Genomic DNA, 23663 nt, shown 5'->3' with positions numbered 1-23663 from the left:
AAAGCTTTTGCAAAGCAAAGGAAACAGTCAACAAAACCAAAAGACAACTGACAGAATGGGAGAAGATATTTGCAAATGACATATCAGATAAAGGGCTAGTATCCAAAATCTATAAAGAACTCATCAAACTCAACACCAAAAGAACAAAGAATCCAATCAAGAAATGGGCAGAAGACATGAACAGACATTTCTCCAAAGAAGACATCCAAATGGCCAACAGACACATGAAAAAGTGTTCAATATCGCTCGGCATCAGGGAAATCCAAATCAAAACCTCAATGAGATACCACCTCACACCAGTCAGAATGGCTAAAATTAACAAGTCAGGAAATGACAGATGTTGGCGGGGATGCGGAGAAAGGGGAACCCTCCTACACTGTTGGTGGGAATGCAAGCTGGTGCAGCCACTCTGGAAAACAGTATGGAGGTTCCTCAAAAAGTTGAAAATAGAGCTACCATATGATCCAGCAATTGCACTACTGGGTATTTACCCCAAAGATACAAAAGTAGGGACCCGAAAGGCTACGTGCACCCCGATGTTTATAGCAGCAATGTCCACAATAGCCAAACTGTGGAAAGAGCCAAGATGTCCATCAACAGATGAATGGATAAAGAAGATGTGGTATATATATACAATGGAATATTATGCAGCCATCAAAAGGAATAAGATCTTGCCATTTGCAACGACGTGGATGGAACTGGAGGGTATTATGCTGAGCGAAATAAGTCAAACAGAGAAAGACATGTATCATATGACCTCACTGATATGAGGAATTCTTAATCTCAGGAAACAAACTGAGGGTTGCTGGAGTGGGGGGTGGGGTGGGAGGGATGGGGTGACTGGGTGATGGACACTGGGGAGGGTATGTGTTCTGGTAAGCGCTGTGAATTGTGCAAGACTGTTGAATCTCAGATCTGTACCTCTGAAACAAATAATGCAATATACGTTAAGAAAGAAAAAAAGAAGAAGAAGAATGTAGCAGGAGGGGAAGAATGAAGGGGGGGAAATCGGAGGGGGAGAAGAACCATGAGAGACGATGGACTCTGAAAAACAAACTGAGGGTTCTAGAGGGGAGGGGGTTGGGAGGATGGGTTAGCCTGGTGATGGGTATTGAGGAGGGCACGTTCTGCATGGAGCACTGGGTGTTATGCACAAACAATGAATCATGGAACACTATATCTAAAACTAATGATGTAATGTATGGGGATTAACATAACAATAAAAAAAAATTAAAAAAAAAAAAATCCACATACCTTTCCAATACATCTATTTTGACAACAAAATGTCAAGATTACTAGGTATTTTGGACATCTGTCAATCCCACAGTTAATCATAAACTCTCCCTGATCGAGAAAGACTTTTCCGTATGCTGGTCCTAACCTTGTAGGACTCTGAAGGCAAATCGATGACACCAGAAGTTCTTGGGGAGATTGAGTATCTTCTGAGATTTTGTTTTTTCCTCAGTGAAGAAGCTTGATGAAGATATGGGGGATAACTGATGGGTCACTTTCTGCAAAAAACAAAGGGCTATTTACAGGGACTTTCTCCCTTTAAGGAGTAACAGCGTTCATTTGTTCCATGATAAGTATTAGCAAAAGAAGCCACCCTTCTCCTGTGCGTAGGGACACCCACACACTCATATGCCCACCATCACTCCCCCCCCCCCCCCCCCATGCACCTCCAGTGGAAAGCCTGAAAACTAATCGGGCTGGCCTTACATAGCTAAATAAGCCTCACCATTATTTTTCCCAATTATTTTTTTCTATTTCTGGGTAATGTGTCCCATATGCTCTCCAAGTACTTCATTATCTGCTTATTTTCTGTTTGATTCACCCCCTTCCCTGGCTAGCAATTTCACTGGTATAGCTCAAAATTACTTTTAATAGTTTTTTTTTTTAAACTCATTTTAAAATATCTCCCCTTCCCTAATCCCTTCATGCTAGACTTGGCTTTCTCCTAAACTAATCTCTGTGGTAGCAAATTAAGGTCAATCTATATTAAATATACCACCAATCAAAGTTTATAATGAGAATCCTTCCATTTATTAGTTTTGTTTTAAATTAAGTGGAATGATCAATGGGAGGGATTCAGAGCACTGAGGATGATGGTCTAAATTCTCCTAGCCAAGAATACGGCGGGCATCACCGAATCCAGATGGTGTACCTTCAGACATTTCTGTGTTAGCACAGGCTGAGGTATTGCCTTATAGTGAATAAACACTCCTCAACCTCTCTATGGGTTCAGGATCTTTGGGTTTTCAGGACCCTAGGGCAAAAGTACCAAATGGAGGCTCACATGCCTATGTATTTAAACATTCTAAATCAAGTTAATAAATATGTTCTAAGTGTCTACAGTGATGATTATATCTAAGTTATAATCTGAACATTGGTTGACATTTAGAATGCTTCAACCCTTTCAGAATTCTGTTCTTGAACATGGTAGCGTAAGAACATGGGAAGGCCTGGCCCCTGACGTGTGGCCTTCCCTTTGCTTTCCACCACTGGCTCTGATTTGTACTGCAGAGGCCCTCGTGAGCCCTCATATGGACATCATAGTCTGCGCACCCAAGGTCTGTCCAATCTTTACCACCAAACCTCTCCTCTCTCCTCAACGTGAGGCGTGGGCAAACAGAAAACTTGTGGAAGACGCTTACCTAGGTCCTAGAAGTGAACTCCAGGCTGATTGGGTTGGGAATTGGTGAACGGATCTGGGTACTCTGAGTCTCTGAGTGTGGTCAAGATGGGTGGGCTTGGAGGAAATGTACACTCTGGGTAGACATCTCCTCTTGACTCCATGGGGTGGGGAGCAGTTGGGGGAGTAAGACAAAAAGGAACCCTCTAAAGTGTGGGGCCCATAGTATAGGTCCCTCTTGTGGGGCCAGAGGGTAGCACTGGTGTTAGAAACTCAACAGAGTTTGGAAGAATTAATGTGAGAAGAATTGGAGCTGACAACAAATTATTACTTTAAGGATATTTTCATCTTATTTTTATTAGGTAGTTTCCATTATTATAAGCAATAACCATTTTTATTAAACTAATAAGCATTACACATTCTTGAGACTCCTCATAAATCATTCAGAGTGCTGCTATTTTAGCTAGATGAAACAATCCACCACCTCTATCGCATCTACTCATTTCGTGTACCTGTTCATTCCAGCCCGCAATACTAACAACACGCGCACACACGCAAAATGCATACAGACTATCAGAGGAGAGCTTTAACCTAAATTGAACCTTGCGAGTATAACTAATATAGTAAATATTTCTAAGCTGTAAGTGCCCTGAGAAATCCTCACTTCCACCCCTCTCCCTTTGTATAGGGTAAGAACTGAGGTTGAGAGAGAGGAAGTGATCTGTCAGTGTTTTGTTTGCTGACCTTTGTATCTTCAGATCTCACTGTGACTGAAAATTGGGATGTTGGGGCCACCGATAGGGTCAGTTCTGGGGAAGGGAAAGTAGCCAGGTGTCCCTTGACCAGTGGCTAATTGGGGAGATCCACTAAGAAATCATCTTTTCTCCCCCATTTTAGAAATCTTTTGTCTGCTCTTCGGGGAAGTTAACTAATCAGAGGGAATGGAAATATTTTCACTTGACTCTCGACCCAGGAGATAGGCTAGTGTGTGGCTAAGAATGGAACCATTTTGACCCCAAAAGGAGTGTAAAGATTTTTGTTTTTAAATCGGGATTATAGAGGTAAATTTCACATTTAATAAAAATCATTGGTTTTAAGAGTACAATTTGATGAAGGTTGACACACGTTTATAGTCAAAATCACCATTACAATCATCACATAGACCATACCCCCAAGTTCCTTCCTGCCCTTTGGATGTCAACACCTGCGTCTGTCCCCAGCATCTGTCAAGTGATCAGCTCTTTGCTGCCATTGTTTTGCCTTTTCTAGAATTTCATATAAATGGAATCACATAGTAAGTAGACTTTTGTGTCTGGTTTCTTTTACCTCTGAGATTTACCTATGTTGTTGCATATAGCAGAAGTTCATTTTTTAAATTGTTGAAGAGTACTTAATTAGATAGATAACCCACATTTTGCTTATTCATCAGTTGATGGACACTTGGATTGTTTCCAGTTTTTGACTGAGAAAGAAACAAACAAACAAAAAAGAGAATCCCCTGACATTTGAGGCCTGGCGCTCACAGCTAGGTCATGCTATTGTCCTATAGGATGTAAGCAATTTCACAAAATAAAAATCTCAGACAAGGTTATTTTGAGACCATGATAACATAGACAAAGCAAGCCTGCCTCATAATTTTGTCTAAGTACAGACAAAAATATTTTTTTTAAAAGAAAAGTTTTGTTCATTTATTTGAGAGAGAGAGTGAGAGAGAGAGTGAGCACCAGCAGGGGGAGAGGCAGGGGGCGAGGGACAGGCAGACAGGGCTCGATCCCAGGACCCTGAGATCATGACCTGAGCCAGTCAGACGCTTTACCAACTGAGCCACCAGGCGCCCCCAGACAAAAATATTCTTATTTGCTACCTCCAAATTCTAAACATTCCCCTTCTTGGACAAATGAGTGACTACTGCTTCTTAATAAATTTTTTTATTGGGGCGCCTGGGTGGCTTAGTCGTTAAGCGTCTGCCTTCGGCTCAGGTCATGATCCCAGGGTCCTGGGATCGAACCCCGCATCGGGCTCCCTGCTCTGCGGGAAGCCTGCTTCTCCCTCTCCCACTCCCTCTGCTTGTGTTCCCTCTCTTGCTGTGTCTCTCTCTGTCAAATAAATAAATAAAATCTTTTTAAAAAAATAAATTTTTTTATTAAATTTTTTTTATTATTGTTATGTTAGTCACCATACATTACATCATTAGTTTTTTTTTTTTTTTAAGATTTTATTTATTTATTTGACAGAGAGAGTGAGAGAGCACAAGCAGGGAGAACAGTAGAGGGAGAGGGAGAAGCAGGCTCCCCGCCAAGCAGGGAGCCCGATGTGGGGCTTGATCCCAGGACCCTGAGATCATGACCTGAGCCAAAGGCAGACGCTTAACCATCTGAGCCACCCAGGCGCCCCACATCATTAGTTTTTGATGTAGTGTTCCATGATCCATTGTTTGCATATAACACCCAGTGCTCCATGCAGAACGTGCCCTCTTTAATACCCATCACCAGGCTAACCCATCCCCCCACCCCCCTCCCCTCTAGAACCCTCAGTTTGTTTCGGAGTCCATAGTCACTCATGGTTCATCTCCCCCTGCGATTTCCCCCCCTTCATTCTTCCCTTCCTGCTATCTTCTTCTTCTTCTTCTTTTTTTTTTTTAACATAAAATGTATTATTTGTTTCAGAGGTACAAGTCTGTGATTCAACAGTCTTACACAATTCACAGTGCTCACCATAGCACATACCCTCCCCAATGTCTATCACCCAGCCACCCCAATCCCTCCCACCCCCCACCACTCCAACCACCCTCAGTTTGTTTCCTGAGATTAAGAATTCCTCATATCAGTGAGGTCATATGATACATGTCTTTCTCTGATTGACTTATTTCGCTCAGCATAACACCCTCCAGTTCCATCCAGGTCGTTGCAAATGGCAAGATTTCATTCCTTTTGATGGCTGCATAATATTCCATTGTATATATATATCACATCTTCTTTATCCATTCATCTGTCGATGGACATCTTGGCTCTTTCCACAGTTTGGCTATTGTGGACATTGCTGCTATAAACATCGGGGTGCATGTACCCCTTCAGATCCCTACATTTGTATCTTTGGGGTAAATACCCAGTAGTGCAATTGCTGGATCGTATAGTAGGTCTATTTTCAACTTTTTGAGGAACCTCCATACTGTTTTGCAGAGTGGCTGCACCAGCTTGCATTCCCACCAACATGACTACTGCTTCCTTACTAATTATAGCTATATGTCCCTCTGCCCTCCCTATAGATTTATTATCCAGATACCCAATCATACAATTACCTTCATTTGGACACCCTCAATCTAGAGTCAACTTCCACTTCCTTCTGGTGCCTCTCAAATCACCCAACCAGGGTCTGAATCCTATAATAGTCTCATTCTAATACCCTCTTACTGAGATTCCCTACACTTCCCCATGATATGTGTTCTCCTTTTTTTTAATATAAATTATTTTATTTTATTATGTTATGTTAATCACCATACATTACATCATTAGTTTTTGAGGTAGTGTTCCATGATTCATTGTTTTCATATAACACCCAGTGCTCCATTCTGTGATTCATCTCTCTTTTTTTTTTTTAAATTTTATTATGTTATGTTAGTCACCATACAATACATCATTAGTTTTTGATGTGGTGATCCACGATCCATTGTTTTCGTATAACACCCAGTGCTCCATGCAGTACGTGCCCTCCTTAATACCCATCACCGGGCTAACCAATCCCCCCTCCCCCTTCCCCTCTAAAACCCTGTTTGTTTCTCAGAGTCCATAGTCTCTCATGGTTCATCTCTCCCTCCAATTCTGCCCCCCCCACTCATTTTTCCCTTTCTTCTCCTAATGTCCTCCATGCTATTCCTTATGTTCCACAAATAAGTGAAACCATATGATAATTGACTTTCTCTGCTTGACTTATTTCACTTAGCATAATCTCCTCCAGTCCCATCCATGTTGATGTAAAAGTTGGGTATTCATCCTTTCTGATGGCTGAGTAATATTCCATCGTATATATGGACCACATCTTCTTTATCCATTCATCTGTTGAAGGGCATCTCGGCTCTTTCCACAGTTCGGCTATTGTGGACATTGCTGCTATGAACATTGGGATGCATATGGCCCTTCTTTTCACTACATCTGTGTCTTTGGGGTAAATACCCAGGAGTGCAATTGCTGGGTCATAGGGTAGCTCTATTTTTAACTTTTTGAGGAACCTCCACACTGTTTTCCAAAGTGGCTGTCCCAACTTGCATTCCCACCAACAGTGTAAGAGGCTTCCCCTTTCTCCACAACCTCTCCAACATTTGTTGTTTCTTGCCTTGTCAATTTTTGCCATTCTAACTGGTGTAAGGTGGTATCTCAATGTGGTTTTGATTTGGATTTCCCTGAGGGCTAATGATGATGAACATTTTTTCATGTGTCTGTTAGCCATTTGTATGTCTTCTTCAGAGAAGTGTCTTTTCATCTCTTCTGCCCACTTTTTGACTTGATTATTTGTTTTTTGGGTGTTGAGTTTGAGAAGTTCTTTATAGATCTTGGATACCAGCCCTTTATCTGTAGTGTCATGTGCAAATATCTTCTCCCATTCTGTGGGTTGCCTCTTTGTTTTGTTGACTGTTTCCTTTGCTGTGCAGAAGCTTTTTATCTTGATGAAGTCCCAAAAGTTCATTTTTGCTTTTGTTTCACTAGCTTTTGGAGATGTATCTTGAAAGAAGTTGCTGTGGCCGATGTCAAAGAGGTTACTGCCTATGTTCTCCTCTAGGATTTTGATGGATTCCTGTCTCACATTGAGGTCTTTCATCCACTTTGAGTTTCTTTGTGAATGGTATTAGAGAATGGTCAAGTTTCATTCTTCTGCATGTGGCTGTCCAATTTTCCCAGCACCATTTATTGAAGAGACTGTCTTTTCTCCATTGCATGTTTTTTCCTGCTTTGTCAAAGATTATTTGACCATGGAGTTGAGGGTCCATATCTGGGTTCTCTATTCTGTTCCATTGGTCTATATGTCTGTTTTTGTGCCAGTACCATGCTGTCTTGATGATCGCTGCTTTGTAATATAGCTTGAAATCGGGCAACGTGATGCCCCCAGCTTTGTTTCTCTTTTTCAACATTCCCTTGGCAATTCGGGGTCTTTTCTGATTCCATACAAATTTTAGGATTGTTTGTTCCAGCACTTTGATAAATGTCATTGGAATTTTGATTGGGATGGCATTGAAAGTATAGATTGCTCTGGGTAGCATAGACATTTTAACAATGTTTATTCTTCCGATCCATGAGCATGGGATCTTTTTCCATCTTTTTGTGTCTTCTTCAATTTCTTTCATGAGTGTTTTGTAGTTCCTAGAGTATAGATCCTTTACCTCTTTGGTTAGGTTTATTCCGAGGTATCTTATGGTTTTTGGTGCTATTGTAAATGGAATCCTTTCTCTAATTTCTCTTTCTACAGTTGTGTTAGTGTGTAAGAAAACAACTGATTTCTGTGCATTGATTTTGTATCCTGCCACATTACTGAATTGCTGGATGAGTTCTAGTAATTTGGGGGTGGAGTCTTTTGGGTTTTCCACATAAAGTATCATGTCGTCTGCGAAAAGAGAGAGTTTGACTTCTTCTTTGCCAATTTGAATACATTTTATTTCTTTCTGTTGTCTGATTGCTGTTGCTAGGACTTCTAGTACTATGTTGAACAATAGTGGCGAGAGTGGGCATCCTTGACGTGTTCCTGATCTTAAGGGAAAGGCTCTCAGCTTTTCCCCATTGAGGATGATATTCGCTGTGGGTTTTTCATAGATGGATTTTATGAGCTTGAGGAATGTTCCCTCTATCCCTATACTCTGGAGAGTTTTAATCAGGAAAGGATGTTGTATTTTGTCAAATGCTTTTTCTGCATCAATTGAGAGGACAATATGGTTCTTCTCCCTCCTCTTATTAATGTGTTCTATCACATTGATTGATTTGCGAATGTTGAACCACTCTTGCATCCTGGGGATAAATCCCACTTGGTTGTGGTGGATGATCCTTTTAATGTATTGTTGGATCTTATTAGCTAGGATTTTGTTGAGGATTTTGGAATCCATATTCATCAGGGATATCGGTCTGAAATTCTCCTTTTTGATGGGGTCTTTGCCTGGTTTGGGGATTAAGGTAATGCTGGCCTCATAGAATGAGTTTGGAAGTTTTCCTTCTGTTTTTATTTTTTGAAACAGCTTCAGTAGAATAGGTATTATTTCTTCTTTGAATGTTTGGTAGAATTCCCCAGGGAATCCATCAGGCCCTGGACTCTTGTTTTTTGGGAGGTTTTTGATCACTGCTTCAATCTCGTTACTGGTTATTGGCCTATTCAGGTTGTCAATTTCTTCCTGTTTCAGTCTTGGCGGCTTATAGGTTTCCAGGAAGGCCTCCATTTCATCCAGATTGCTCAGTTTATTGGCATATAGTTGTTGATAATAATTTCTAATAATTGTTTCTATTTCTTTGGTGTTAGTCGTGATCTCTCCGCTTTCATTCATAATTTGGGTCCTTTCTCTTTTCTTTTAGATAAGTCTGGCCAGTGGTTTATCGATCTTATTAATTCTTTCAAAGAACCAACTTCTAGTTTTGTTGATCTGATCTACTGTGTTTCTGGTTTCTAATTCTTTGATTTCTGCTCTAATTTTAATTATTTCTCTTCTAATGCGTGGCTCAGGCATCGTTTGTTGCTTTTTCTCTAGTTCTTTAAGGTGTAGAGTTAGTTGGTGAATTCGGGATGTTTCTATTTTTTTGAGTGAGGCTTGGATGGCTATGTATTTCCCCCCTTAGGACCGCCTTTGCAGTATCCCATAGGTTTTGGACCGATGTGTTTTCGTTCTCATTGATTTCCATGAATTGTTTAAGTTCTTCTTTGATTTCCTGGTTGACCCAAACATTCTTGAGCAGAGTGGTCTTTAGCTTCCAGTGTTTGAATTTCTGCCAAATTTTTTCTTGTGATTGAGTTCCAGTTTTAAAGCATTGTGGTCTGAGAATATGCAGGGAATAATCTCAATCTTTTGGTATTGGTTGAGACCTGATTTGTGACCCCGTATGTGGTCTATTCTGGAGAAAGTTCCATGTGTGCTCGAGAAGAATGAGTATTCTGTTGTTTTAGGGTGGAATGTTCTGTAAATATCTATGAGGTCCATCTGGTGTAGTGTATCATTCAAAGCTCTTGTTTCCTTGTTGATTTTCTGCCTGGATGATCTATCCATTGCTGAGAGTGGGGTATTGAGGTCTCCTACAATTAACATATTGTTATCAATATGACTCTTTATTTTGGTTAACAGCTGGCTTATGTAGATGGCTGCTCCCATGTTGGGGGCATAGATATTTACAATTGTTAGATCTTCTTGTTGGATAGACCCTTTAAGAATGATATAGTGTCCTTCTGTGTCTCTAATTACAGACTTTAGTTTAAAATCTAATTTGTCTGATATAAGAATTGCTACCCCAGCTTTCTTTTGAGGTCCGCTGGCATGGAAGATGGATCTCCATCCCTTCACTTTCAGTCTGGATGTACCTTTAGGTTCAAAATGAGTCTCTTGTAGGCAGCATATGGATGGGTCTTGTCTTTTTATCCAATCTGCAACCCTGTGCCGTTTTATGGGAGCATTTAGGCCATTCACGTTGAGAGTGATTATTGAAAGATATGAATTAATTGTCATCATGTTGCCTGTGAAGACGTTGTTTTTACAGATTGTCCCTGTAAATTTCTGTTGTATATCACTCTTGGGGTCTTTCTCCTTTTATAGAACCCCCCTTAATATTTCTTGCAGGGCCGGCTTAGTGGTCACATATTCTTTCAGTTTCTGTTGGTCGTGGAAGCTCTGCATCTCTCCATCCATTCTAAATGACAGCCTTGCCGGATAAAGTATTCTTGGCTGCATATTCTTCTCATTTAGTACCCTGAATATGTCTTGCCAGGCCTTTCTGGCTTTCCAGGTCTCTGTGAATAGGTCTGACGTTATTCTGATGTTCCTCCCTCTGTACGTAAGGAATCTCCTCCCCCTAACTGCCCTTAAGATGGTTTCCTTGGTTCTAAGATTTGCAAGTTTTACTATTACATGCCGGGGTGTTGGCCTGTTTTCCTTGATCTTAGGAGGGGTCCTCTCTGCCTCTAGGATGCGAATGTTTGTTTCACTCCCTAGATTAGGGAAGTTCTCAGCTACGATTTGCTCAAATACATCTTCTAGCCCTCTCTCTCTCTCCACTCCCTCCGGGATTCCAATTATTCTGAGATTGGAATGCTTCATGGTGTCACTTATTTCTCTGATTCTATTTTCATGGATTCTGAGTTGTTTTTCCCGGCCTCCTCTTTTCCCTTTTTATGTATTATATTGTTTTCCAGGTTGCTTATTCATTCTTCTGCCTCACTTACCCTAGCTATTAGATTATCTAGATTGGATTGGATCTCATTGATAGCATTTTTAAGTTCTGCCAGTTCAGCTTTCATTTCTGCCCTTAGAAACTCTATGTGGCCATTAATTGATTTCTCCATTCTAGCCATTGTCTTCACAATTGCTAGCCTGAATTCCATCTCCGACATCTTGGTTATATCTGCATCCATTTGTAAATCTGCAGCATAAGTCATAATCTCTGAGTCTTTTCTATTTTGGGGGCTCCTCCTCCTAGTCATTCTGTTGATGGGTGTTTGGGAATGTATAGAGTCCAAATGATTGACCAGAGCCCAAGCAAGATGCACCTGTTTTCTTGGGACCTTAGGGTTGCTGGCCTCTTGTTTTCCCAGCCTGTCTTCTGCGGGAGGGGCCTGCCGTGCTGTTACTCAGGCAACCCTGTTTGGGCGGAGTTGCCCTGCGCCCCTGTGGTGGGGGATGGGCTCAGCGGGAATCAGTTTTGGGGGCTTTTGTTCTCTGGCGCCTTTCCCTGGTGGCTTTCTGCATCTCTTCTGCGAGTCAGAGCAGAAGAGACCGTTTCCAACCCTCTGCCTCAGAGCAGAGAGACCTCAGTCTGTTCTTCAGTGAGCTCTCCAGGCCACACCGTCTCCATTTCTGTCCGTGCTGCTATAAACTGCAGCGGCCTGGGTTGTGCGCCCCTCCGCGGCACCCCCAGTCCTGCCTCCAGGTCGGGGCACGTCTCTGCCCTTTGTGCTTCTAAAACCGCCAGCCGCTCCCAGTTCGGGCGCGCACAACCGCGCCGCTCCGGGTTTCTGCCCCTGGGGCTGCCCTAAAGTCCTTTCCCGCCGCTACCGGTCTGCGAGTCTGTGCCTGTCCGCAGCACAGGAGGCTGTCACTCACCAGCGGTGTAGGATCCCCACGGCCAGGCACCCTCCCGCTGCTGTTTATCCTCCGATATCTGCCCACGGAATCACGGCTCCCCACTTCGTACCTCAAAACCATGAAGCCTGCGATATTCTGCTTGTAGAGATCCAGATCTTCTTACATCTCAGGCTGGTTTCGTGGGTGCTTAGAGTAGTCTGGTAGATATCCAGCTCAATTCCGGGGACCAGTCGAAATAGGGTCCCCTACTCTGCCATCTTTCCTTCTCCCCAATATGTGTTCTCCTTTGCTGCACTGAGAAATAAACCCAACCTGTTCAACAATAGGCATCTTCCTGGGCGCTTTTGGCTGAAGAGCTATTACTTTTAAAAATTTTTTTTTGATTTAAATTAAATTTAGTTAACATATAGTGTATTATTAATTTCAGAGGTAGAGTTTAGTGATTCATCAATTGCATGTAATACCCAGTACTCATTACATCAAGTGCCCTCCTTAATGCCCATCCCAGTTACCCCTTCCCCCCATCCACCTCCCCGCTACGCTAGCAACCCTCTGTTTGTTCCCTATAGTTAAGAGTCTCCTATGGTTTACCTCCCTCTCTGTTTTTATCTTACTTTATTTTATATTTTATATTTCCTTCCTTTCCTCATGGTCATGTGTTTTGTTTCTTAAATTCCACATATGAATGAAATCATATGGTATTTGTCTTTCTCTACTGACTTATTTTGCTTAGCATAATACCCTCCACTTCCATCCACATCGTTGCAAATGGTAAGATTTCATTCTTTTTGATGGCTGAGTAATATTCCATTGTATATCTATACCACATCTTCTTGATCCATTCATCTGCCGATGGACATCTGGGCTCTTTCCATAGTTTGGCTATTGTGGATATTGCTGCTATAAACATCGGGGTGCAGGTGCCCCTTTGAATCACTATTTTTGTATCCTTTGGATAAATACTTAGTAGTGCAATTGCTGGGTCAACTCTAGGGTAATTCTATTTTTTTAACTTTTTGAGGAACCTCCATACTGTTTTCCAAAGTGACTGTACCAGTTTACATTCCCACCAACAGTGTAAGAGGGTTCCCCTTTTGGAGAGCTGTTACTTTAAACATTCCCATATAGGTCTTTATGTGCATTTGTATTTCCCTTTCTTTTGTATGAATCTAAGGGTGGAATGGTTGCTGTGTTGGTAAATGTATGCTTAATTTTATAAGACACCGTCAAAATGGTTTCCCAAGGTGGCTGCCGCGCTGTGTTCCCATCAGCAGTGGAGGAAAGTTTCAGTTGCCTCACATCGTACCCAGTGCTTTATCTTTTAGGTCTTTTCCATGTGACCACGTCAGTGGGTGTGTCCGGGTATTTCACTGTGATTTTAACTTCCATTTCTCTGTTCACTAGTGATGTTGAGTATCTTTTAACATGCTGATACACATGCATATATCTTTGGTAAAGTGACTTCAAATCTTTTGCCCATTTTTAAATTGTGCTATTCACCTTTTATTGTGTTCTAATAATTGTTAGATTCAAGTCCTTTATCAGTTATACTTTGCAACCATTTCTCCTAGTCTGCTGTTTAACTTTATATGTTTGTAGCAATTGTTTTTGAAGAGCAGATTTTAAAAACTTTATAATATCTATTTTATCATTTTTTTCTTTTTTGGTTTATGGTTTTTGTGCCCTCAGATGTCTTTATTTACCTAAGATAGTAAAAATTTTCTCCTCTTTTATTTTTCTAGTCTTTAAAATCCTATATATGCTTTACACTTATGACATATTTTATTTTATATTAACCACATTTTAATTTCTCAGTAGTCCCATGTGGTCTGTGGAAACATTGGACAGTTCAAGACTTAAGGCTCATCAATCTTATTGGTCTTTTTAAAGAATCGGCTTGGGGGGGCGCCTGGGTGGCTCAATCGTTAAGTGTCTGCCTTTGACTCAGGTCATGATCCCAGGGTCCTGGGATGGAGACTCGGGCTTCCCGCTCAGTGGGGAGCCTGCTTCTCCCTCTCCCGCTACCCTTGCTTGTGTTCCCTCTCTCACTCTCTCTCTCTCTGTTAAATAAGTAAATAAAATCTTAAAAAAAAAAAGAATCAGCTTATAATTCTTTGATTTTCTCTACCACTATCCTGTTTTCAAATTCACTTATCTCTGTTCTCATCTTTTTTATTTTTGCTTCTGCTACTTTGGGTTTAATGCTTTCTCTTTGCCTAGTTTCTTAAGGTAGAAATTTATATATTTGATTTGAGACTTTTTTTCTTTTCAACAAAACTTTATCCACAAATTCTGATATATTTTGCTCTCATTTATACATTTCAAAACATATTCAGATCTTCCTTTTGATTACCTTTTTTTACTCATGTGTTATTTAGAACTATACTTCTTGTTTTCGAATATTTTAGTTTTCTAGATTGTTCTTTGTTATTCATTCCATTTTCTTTCTGTTGTCAGAGAACATATGATTTTAATTTTCTTAAATGTATTAATGCATGTTTTATGGCTCAAAATATGGTATATTTGGTGCATGTTTCATGTGTACATTAAAAAAAGAATTCTACTGCTATTGGGTAGAATATTCTATAAATGTAATTGATATAAATATCAGTTAGGTCATGTTCATTGATGTTGTTAAAGTGTTTTATATCCTTATATTTGTGTATGTGTGACTGGTTATTTTATCAATTACTGAGAAAGTTGATATCACCAACAGTAATTGTGAATTTGTCTATTCTTTCAGTTCTGTAAATTCACTAAATTTTTTATTTTGCTCCATCTAATCTGCTAATAATTCCACCCAATGTCATTTTCATTTCAGGTACTACATTTGTTACTTCCAGAAGTTAATTTCTTTCTTTCTTTCTTTCTTTCTTTCTTTCTTTCTTTCTTTCTTTCTTTCTTTCTTTCTTTCTTTCTTCCAATAGCTTCCATGTCTCCCCCTACCATGTTCATATTGTTCTTTGCCTTTTTCAACATATGAAGCACATCTATGGTAGTAACTATTTTGACATCTTTGTTGACTAATTCTATCAACTGTCATTTCTGGGTCTGTTCTAATTAATGAGTTTTCTAGTTATGGCTCATATTTTCCTATTTCTTACATGTTTTTGACCAAATGCAGACATCATGAATTTTATTTTTGGGGGTATTTAATTTTGCTGTATTATTTACAGAGGGTCATACTTTATTTTGGCTTGCACTTAAGTTTTTCAGATCAGTTTGTCCTTCAAGCATTCCAGGGCATATTTTGGGCAGCCTTTGGTCTAGTGCTCATTTAGTTCCACTAGTGAGCCAATCTTATTGAGGATTTTATCCAATGCCTTTTGTATTTAGAGTCTCTCACTTTGGCTGGTAGGAGAATAAATTATTCTTATCCTTATTTGATGTCCGGACATTGGTTTATCTACTGCTTTCTGGTGGTTCTTTTCTCAATTTCAGGTAGACTTCTCTCATGCATACTCAAAATGGTACTCAGTCAAAGACTCTAGGGGACCTGTCTTAGATCTCTGGATCTCTCTCTGTGAATATCTCCTCTACCACATTCTTCCTTGCAAACTCTAGCCATGCTCGTTCCCTGAAATCCAATTTCTATGTCTTTAACTCAGCAAGACCATCAGCTTTAGTTGTGTTCACCTTCCCTGAACAGTAGCCTGAAGACTATCTCATTTTTTATTCTCTTAGGACTCACAGTCATGTGCTACCTGTGACTAAGTCATTTTCAATGGCAGAAAAATATTTTTTTTTCTGGTTTTCTGGTTGTTTGAGGCAGGCAGATAAATCTGATCCCAGTTTTCTCATTATAGTCAGTAGTGGAGGTGATTGGTATACACTTTTTTGAGTGATCAACTTTTTCTGTCAAGCTATCGGTCATTTTCTGATTGCCAATAAAGACCTATTATTGAAGTAAAAGGCAGGAACTGCGTAAAAGCCTTAAGAGGATAGAAGTAGGGGAAGGATATTGGATTTTGGGTTTTAAGCATGTGGGCTCTTCTATGTGGTCATAGGATCATTTAGTAGCCCAGAAGGGTTGAGGCTGGTGAACTTTGTGTGGAGATTCTTTTTTTTAAGATTTATTTATTTATTTGGGAGAGAGGGGCTGGGGAAGGGAGCAGGGGAGGGGCAGAGGGAGAGGGGGAGAGAGAATTTTAAGTAGACTCCCTGCTGACCATGACCTGAGCTGAAATCAAGAGTTGGATGTTCCACCTACTGAGCCACCCAGGCACCCCTGTGTGGAGATTCTAATGAAGGCTTGGTAGCTGTGTTGGTTTGTAGAAGAATCATCCAGGTAAGTTCCCTTGTGTAACTGGGACACCCCATCTTCACCTGTCATGAGATCTGAGCACTCTGTAAGACTGACATTTTGTACTATCCCAGTCACTGCTTCTGGAGGATGGCAGGACACCAGTGTGACGGGTAAGGAGTCTCTTTTCCCAAACCAGTTCTCAGAAGCCAGACTAGGGCATCCTACATACTCTTATTACAAAAAGAACGTTGCTTCAGAGCTGAGTTGTGGCTGTTAACTTTTTCATTATGAAGTATTTTAATCCTTCCTATGTCACAGCACTGGGTGGAAATAGAGGAATAAATTAGTGGATGAGGCTCAGGCTTAGTATATTCTTTCTTACTTTTAGAATTAAACCAAAGATGGGCTAAAAGTTTCATCATTCCTAATGAGAGATACGTCCATTCTTTTTAAAGAAGTTAAACATTTATCACTCTTAAATTTGAAGTTTTTCTCCTTTCTTTATAGTCTTAATTGTTTTATAAAAGAATTGAGCCTGCTTGTCTATGGATATATTTCTGATCTATTAATGAATTACTTAAAGTTAGGCCTACATCCTATTTATATATGTATATAGGATAGTTTCTTTTCTCTCTCTTTTTAAATTTTTTAAAAAGATTTTATTTATTTATTTGAGGGACAGAGAGAGAGAGAGAGAGCACGAGCCGGGGGAGGGGCGGAGGGAGAGGGAAAAGCAGCCTCTTGGCTGATCAGGGAGCCTGACATAGGGCTCGATTCCAGGACCCTGGGATCATGACCTGAGCTGAAGGCAGACGCTTAACTGACTGAGCCACCCAGGTGCCCCTCCTTTTGTAAAAACATTTATTTATTTATTTCAGAGAGAGTGGGGGGAGAATCAGAGGGAGAGGGAGAGAGAAACTCAAGCAGACTAGAGAGAACATGGGGAAGAGCAGAGGAAGAGGGACAAGCAGACTCTCTGCTGAATGCAGAGCTCGATTCCATGACCCTGAGATCACGACCTGAGCTGAAACCAAGAGTTGGATGCTTAACCTACTGAGCCACCCAGGTGCCCCAGTTTCTTCTGTATTACAGATTATGTTAGGCATGCCTGGCTGGCTCACTTGGTAGAGCATGCAACTCTTCATCTCAGGGTTGTGAGTTCAAGCCCCACATTGGTTGTACAGATTACTTAAACATAAAAACAGTTTTTAAAAAAGATTATGCTATTTGGTTCATTTGGACATAAGAAAAACAGATCTTCATAATGTCTGATTACTCTAATTTACAGGATTTTTAGTCATGACACTAAGAAAGTTGGGAAGACAGGAAGCCTCAGGACCACTCAGCTGAACAACAAGGGGAATGAGAACATACTTTAGGATAGACTGGAGTTATGACAACCACGTGTTATATTTTAGGTAGCCTTTTGATCCTCTACTGCTTCCCACCCAATTGTTCTGCCATTATAGTCACGATACATGACTCTGCTCCTCTGTCTTTGCTTCAGCTTATTCTCCTTCTCTGGGTTGACCATGTCTCCTCTCTTACTCATGGCTTCTGCTTGTTTATGGCTTTGCTATATCATAGCTTTCGCTTACTGACTTCTTTCTACATGTATCTCCTCTTCTACCCTTCTTAACTGTCTCTTAGTCTTTCTACATCTGATTGGACTGAAATCTTATTTTGGGTTACATCACAGGCTGTTGGACAGATGGCTGTGTTAGAACAAGTACCCATCCTTTGTTCAATCACTTGTAACAATGCAGCTTGAATAAAAATACTACCAAACTGGTGGCTCATCCCTATGAAACCACTTAGAGGGGTGCTGGGATTATTGAAGGCATTGTGAGATATTCCAGAGGGGAAATAGAGGTGTTAGACATCTTGTATTGACTATATAATGTGCAGATGTCAACTAAATTATCACTGAGTGAGTGAATGAATGAAATAATAAATCTACTCTCCTTTGTTTGACTGGATGAAGAACATTTAGCTAAAACATACTTTATGCTTTAAACTTCCATTTTATTTCATCTCAGTCTGGTTTTTCCCCCTTTGTAACTTTTCCTCTTCTCTGCTTCCCCCTTCATAACTCAAAATGGAACTGGGTACCTCGAGGCAGAGCAGATCCTCTACTGTTGAATGAAGGAAGGTGTTTCATTTTCTGCAGCATCCAATCTCCCGACAGCTAAGTGCCTCATTCCTCATTTGCTTCACAGGGTGGCTGTGAGGAGGAAATGAGATCCTTTATATAGATTCGCCAACCTCAGTGTCTGTGCCATAAAAAGTGCTTCATATCAGTTGGGTGTTATTTTTCTTTTCTTTTTTAAAATTTTATTTTATTATGTTATGTTAGTCACCACACAATACATCATTAGTTATTGATGTAGTGATCCACGATTCATTGTTTTCATATAACACACAGTGCTCCATGCAGTACGTGCCCTCCTTAATACCCATCACCGGGCTAACCCATCCCCTCACCCCCCTCCCCTCTAAAACCCTCAATTTGTTTCTCAGAGTCCATAGTCTCTTATGGTTCATCTCTCCCTCCAATTCCCCCCCGCTCCTCATTTTTCCTTTCCTTCTCCTAATGTCCTCCATGCTATTCCTTATGTTCCACAAATAAGTGAAACCATATGATAATTGACTTTCTCTGCTTGACTTATTTCACTTAGCATAATCTCCTCCAGTCCCATCCATGTTGATGTAAAAGTTGGGTATTCATCTTTTCTGATGGCTGAGTAATATTCCATTGTATATATGGACCACATCTTCTTTATCCATTCATCTGTTGAAGGGCATCTCGGCTCTTTCCACAGTTTGGCTATTGCGGACATTGCTGCTGTGAACATCGGGGTGCATATGGCCCTTCTTTTCACTACATCTGTGTCTTTGGGGTAAATACCCAGTAGTACAATTGCTGGGTCATAGGGTAGCTCTATTTTTAACTTTTTGAGGAACCTCCACACTGTTTTCCAAAGTGGCTGTACCAACTTGCATTCCCACCAACAGTGTAAGAGGGTTCCCCTTTCTCCACAACCTCTCCAACATTTGTTGTTTCTTGCCTTGTCAATTTTTGCCATTCTAAATGGTGTAAGGTGGTATCTCAGTGTGGTTTTGATTTGAATTTCCCTGATGGCTAATGATGATGAACATTTTTTCATGTGTCTATTAACCATTTGTATGTCTTCTTTGGAGAAGTGTCTGTTCATGTCTTCTCCCCATTTTTTGACTTGATTATTTGTTTTTTGGGTGTTGAGTTTGAGAAGTTCTTTATAGATCATGGATACCAGCCCTTTACCTGTAGTGTCCTTTGCAAATATCCTCTCCCATTCTGTGGGTTGCTATGCTCCTCATGATTGGGTCCTCATTTAAGGCCTATCCCAAGCTCCAAAATTACTTTTTAAAAAATGTTGCCTTTCATATCAGGAGGTACTCCTTATTTCTGTGCCATCAGTTGTGTTGGGGGGGGCAATAAATTAAGTAAAATAATCATACTAAGGGGTTAATAATTTATTTTTCCCTCTTCATAAGATTTTTGTTTTTAAAAGAAGATTTTGTGAACTCCAAGGGATTATACTCTAAATGTATATACCCTGAGCAAATATGGGTTGGATAAAGGGCATCTCGTTCATAGATAAGAAATGCAGTAGAAAATACTTATTTTGACTTACTTGGCTTTCTCAATTCAAACACTGAATAAATTTGATCCCTAATGTTAGGGTCAGGTTTAATTTCTACAGCTCCTAGAAGACAAGGACCAGGTCTATGCATTATCTTTATGGAAAACCTTCAGCAATCAAAAACTTAAAAAACAGTTATGACAACTAAGTTCACAATGGTGTAGTGAGCGGTATTTTCTGGCTTTAGAAAAGGGTGAATGAAGAATGGAGATTCTTGGTCAATCTAATGGATGAGTTAGAATGCCAATATGGACCCCATATTCCTGGACTCTTGTTGGCCCTCGAGCCCCTATTTGTTTATGTTTTCAACCATGCAGTGAACCCTCCTCTTGTTTGGAGCTCGAGGAGAAAGTGGACATTGGTAAGCTGAGTTGCCGAAGACCATGAGACCCTGGAACATTGACAACTTCTCAGCCTCCCCCCACCCCCCATTGAGGTAGATAAACCATAGGCAAACTTCTGCATGGCCCTCATATGCAGCTGCTTGCTTTTGGGACATCTTGCTCACTAGTTATTTTAGCAATGTTTCAGCAGGCAGGGCAGCCAAGCAGAAATACCACACTCTTTGTGAAAACCCAAGGTCAGCACAATTTCTTCCCAGGGAAATTGTAACCTTTTGTGCTGAGATTGGGATGTCTGGGTTAGAAAAGAGGAGAGTAAAACCAGTTTCTGGGGTCCCCAAAGCCCTTATCTCTTTCCAGAGCACCAGAGCTCAGATCACAAGTTCATTCCTGGCAGATGGAAAGTCTCCTATCTCTCAGGGCTGCTAAGAGAATGCAGGGTATTTTGCAAGTCACACTACCAGTAATACCTACATCGAAGTGATGTATGCTTTGAGTTTTCTGTTGTCTTGCTCTTGCCTCTTCCCCATTTTATTCCCTCATTCTTCTGTGTAGAATGGCTTGCCTCCTCTGGACTAATACCTCTCCATCCTCAAAGATTCAACTCTTCCAAAAAGTCTTTCCTGAACTTGACACATCACACGTGCATCTTCTTCTTCACCAATTCTAGGTAGCTGAACTTCTTTGCTTTTGCAGCCTCCTATGCTTGTCTCCAACCTGGAGAGCACAGAGGATGGTATTAAAGTCTGTTTACATGTCTGTGTCTCCCATCGTTCTGTGGGAGCAAGAACCATATTTAATTTATCACTGTATCTGGTGGGCTCGGGGTTGAGTTTAAAGCTTCAAATCAGAGACTTCTAGATTCAAATATATGCTGTCTCTGATGTCTTCATGAACTTAATTTCCTCTTCTATATAATGAAGAGAATAATGCTTTGAAAGTTGATATGATTTAAAAAATATATATGTAAGTTCCTGAGATTGTGGTAGGGTTTTTGGGTTTTATTGAATACATGTTTGCTGAACATCAGGACCCTCTTTGAAGGAGAAAAGATGCCATGAAAGATACACAGGTTGAGGGGCATGTAAGAAGGTGTAGACAGTAGAGCAGACCGACTTTTGGTGACATGGGTCCAGGAGGTGGCAATGGGATGTTATGAGCTAATTCTACATCTAGGTCTGCTGGGTCTTTCATTCTGTAAGTAGGCTTGGCAACCACTTTCTTACCAGCCCTGGGCTTCTTCTCCATTGCTGTCTCCACCCTCCACAACCTGAGATGCATGGCCCCGAGTCATCGCCTGGGATTACCACGTTTTATGGACAAACATGGTATCAGAATAAAGGTCTCAAGAGAAAGAGTCTTTCTGTTTTTATTCAGATCAAAGCTGAGGCTGTATAAGCTGGACTCTGACCTTTTCTTAGAAGACTTGGAAGGGTCCTCTTGGTTCCAGTGGATTTCCATTTGTGTAGAAACATGTTAATCATATTGGCCTGTTTCATGTCTCACCCTTATGGGAGGAAAAAAAAACCCATGAACACTTACTTTGTCAGTCTGTGAGCACAGCTGAGAAAGTATCAATTGAGATGGCAAGACTGCTGAGGTGGGAGATGGAAAAGTGGCCCTCAGTGTTCTCTTTCTCTAGACACACATTGAAGATTCCTTGAAGATTTCTGGCATGCTAGCCCAAATTTTTCCTTTTGATCCACTTCTCTTAATTTTTACAACACGTGTGATAGATATTATTGTTGTGATATATAGAAAGAGAGGCACAGAGGTAAAGTGACTTACCCATAGGCACACACAAAATAAGTGGAATAGTCAGGATTTGAACCCAAGTCTGCCCTATTGTGAAGTTCAGCTTCTTTCTTTTAACCCTCGCCATTTCCCCAGTGTCAAAAAATACTTTTCCCCCAGGCAGTACAAATGCTGAGGTCAAGTGCAACCCTCAGTTTCATATATTTGGGAAGCCATGGCCTCACTGTGAATCTGACAAAAGCTATACTCCTTCCTCCCAGAAAAAATGTACATATGTATCAAATTTTACATCCGATTTCTTGGGTTAACAGAGTCCTGAATCCCACCCATGGGCCTCAGTTTAAGAATTCATGATCTGGTCTAAATCGTCAGGTTACTTATGGAGATGCTAATAATTTATAAAGGAAATAATTTAGTCGATCACTTGGTGGCAGAATCCAGGCCTTTCGAATCTTTATCTAGTTTTATTTTACCACCCAATGGGTCTCCCATTGCAACTGTACACTGAGAAAAAAAGCCACAGTCGGGAAAAGAATGAAAGTCAAGGTGAGGGAACATAACTGCTTTAATTACTTAAAGCCCAATTTCTAGGCCCAAGTTATTGTTGGCTGTGAGGACACTACCCAACAGAGTGGAGGTAGAGCATGCCAGTGATTTTAACTCCTTCAGGTGCTTATTAGTCCAAGAATCCCAAATTTTCAAGGCACCTCATTTACTAAGGAGCAGCTTCTACATAGAAAGAATCTACGACATCAATATTCTAGCCTTGCCTCACGCCCTATAGATCAATGGCTAGTTCTTATTGACAGCATCCACTGACATATTTCCCTGGGATCGAAGAAGGAAGAGAAGAAATTGCAGGTAGGATTTGCAGCTGTTTGGCATATTGTGTTTTTATTGAAGGGCTTTACTGTCCCCACATTGCCTGGATTCCCAAAATCCATGCGGTCAAGAGTCTCAGCATGCATGAGGTGATAGGAGAGCCTTGTCAATAAGCCTCCATTATTCCACGTTGGTTGTCTCCTTACCAAATTGGAATATCATCTTCAAGGGCTCTGACTCTTATACTGGCAATTCTGTATTTTTATGAGAGAATAAGCGAGGAAATCCATGCCGTGTAAATGTAGATCCATACACAGACTCGTGTAGGGTACTCCTTAGGGTAGACTACTTACACTGTTAGGTTCAGGATCCGCAAAGTGAAAAAAAATGTATGAAGGCACGCTATAATTTTGATGAATTGTACAAAAGCACCTCTTAGGTAAAAACCAACTCTTACAAACTCTTATTGAGTATGTGCCTGAGACTGTGTTAGGTGTAGGGATATAAGTAAGAGCCAAAGCATCCATCCATCCATCCATCCATCCACTCTTTCAAGGAAAAAAAATGTTCTAGGGTTTTTTACAGGAGCACAGAAATAAGTGTAAATCAAATTAAACAATCAAGTAAGACAACGTAGAGAAATTGGCTATTAAGCTAAATTTGGACATGAATGGGGCACCCCTGGATAAATTAGAGATTGAGGCAGGATGAGTGGGGCATTGGTTCAGTGCAGAGATTGTATGATCGACTGGCATGGAAGCATTAACCAGCATGGTGGGCTTAGGGAATTGCATATACTTCAATATTGTTGGAGTAAAGGTCATAGAATGTAGAGGAATGGGAGCAGGGAGGGAAGAGGCTAGAGAGTTATTCAGGGGCAGGATCACAAAGAATTTTATGTGCTAAGCTAGAGAGTTTGAACTTT

The sequence above is a fragment of the Phoca vitulina genome, unplaced genomic scaffold (assembly GCF_004348235.1).
Source record: "Phoca vitulina isolate PV1807 unplaced genomic scaffold, GSC_HSeal_1.0 scaffold71, whole genome shotgun sequence".
NCBI lineage: Eukaryota > Metazoa > Chordata > Mammalia > Carnivora > Phocidae > Phoca > Phoca vitulina.
This window is presented reverse-complemented; position numbering follows the sequence as displayed.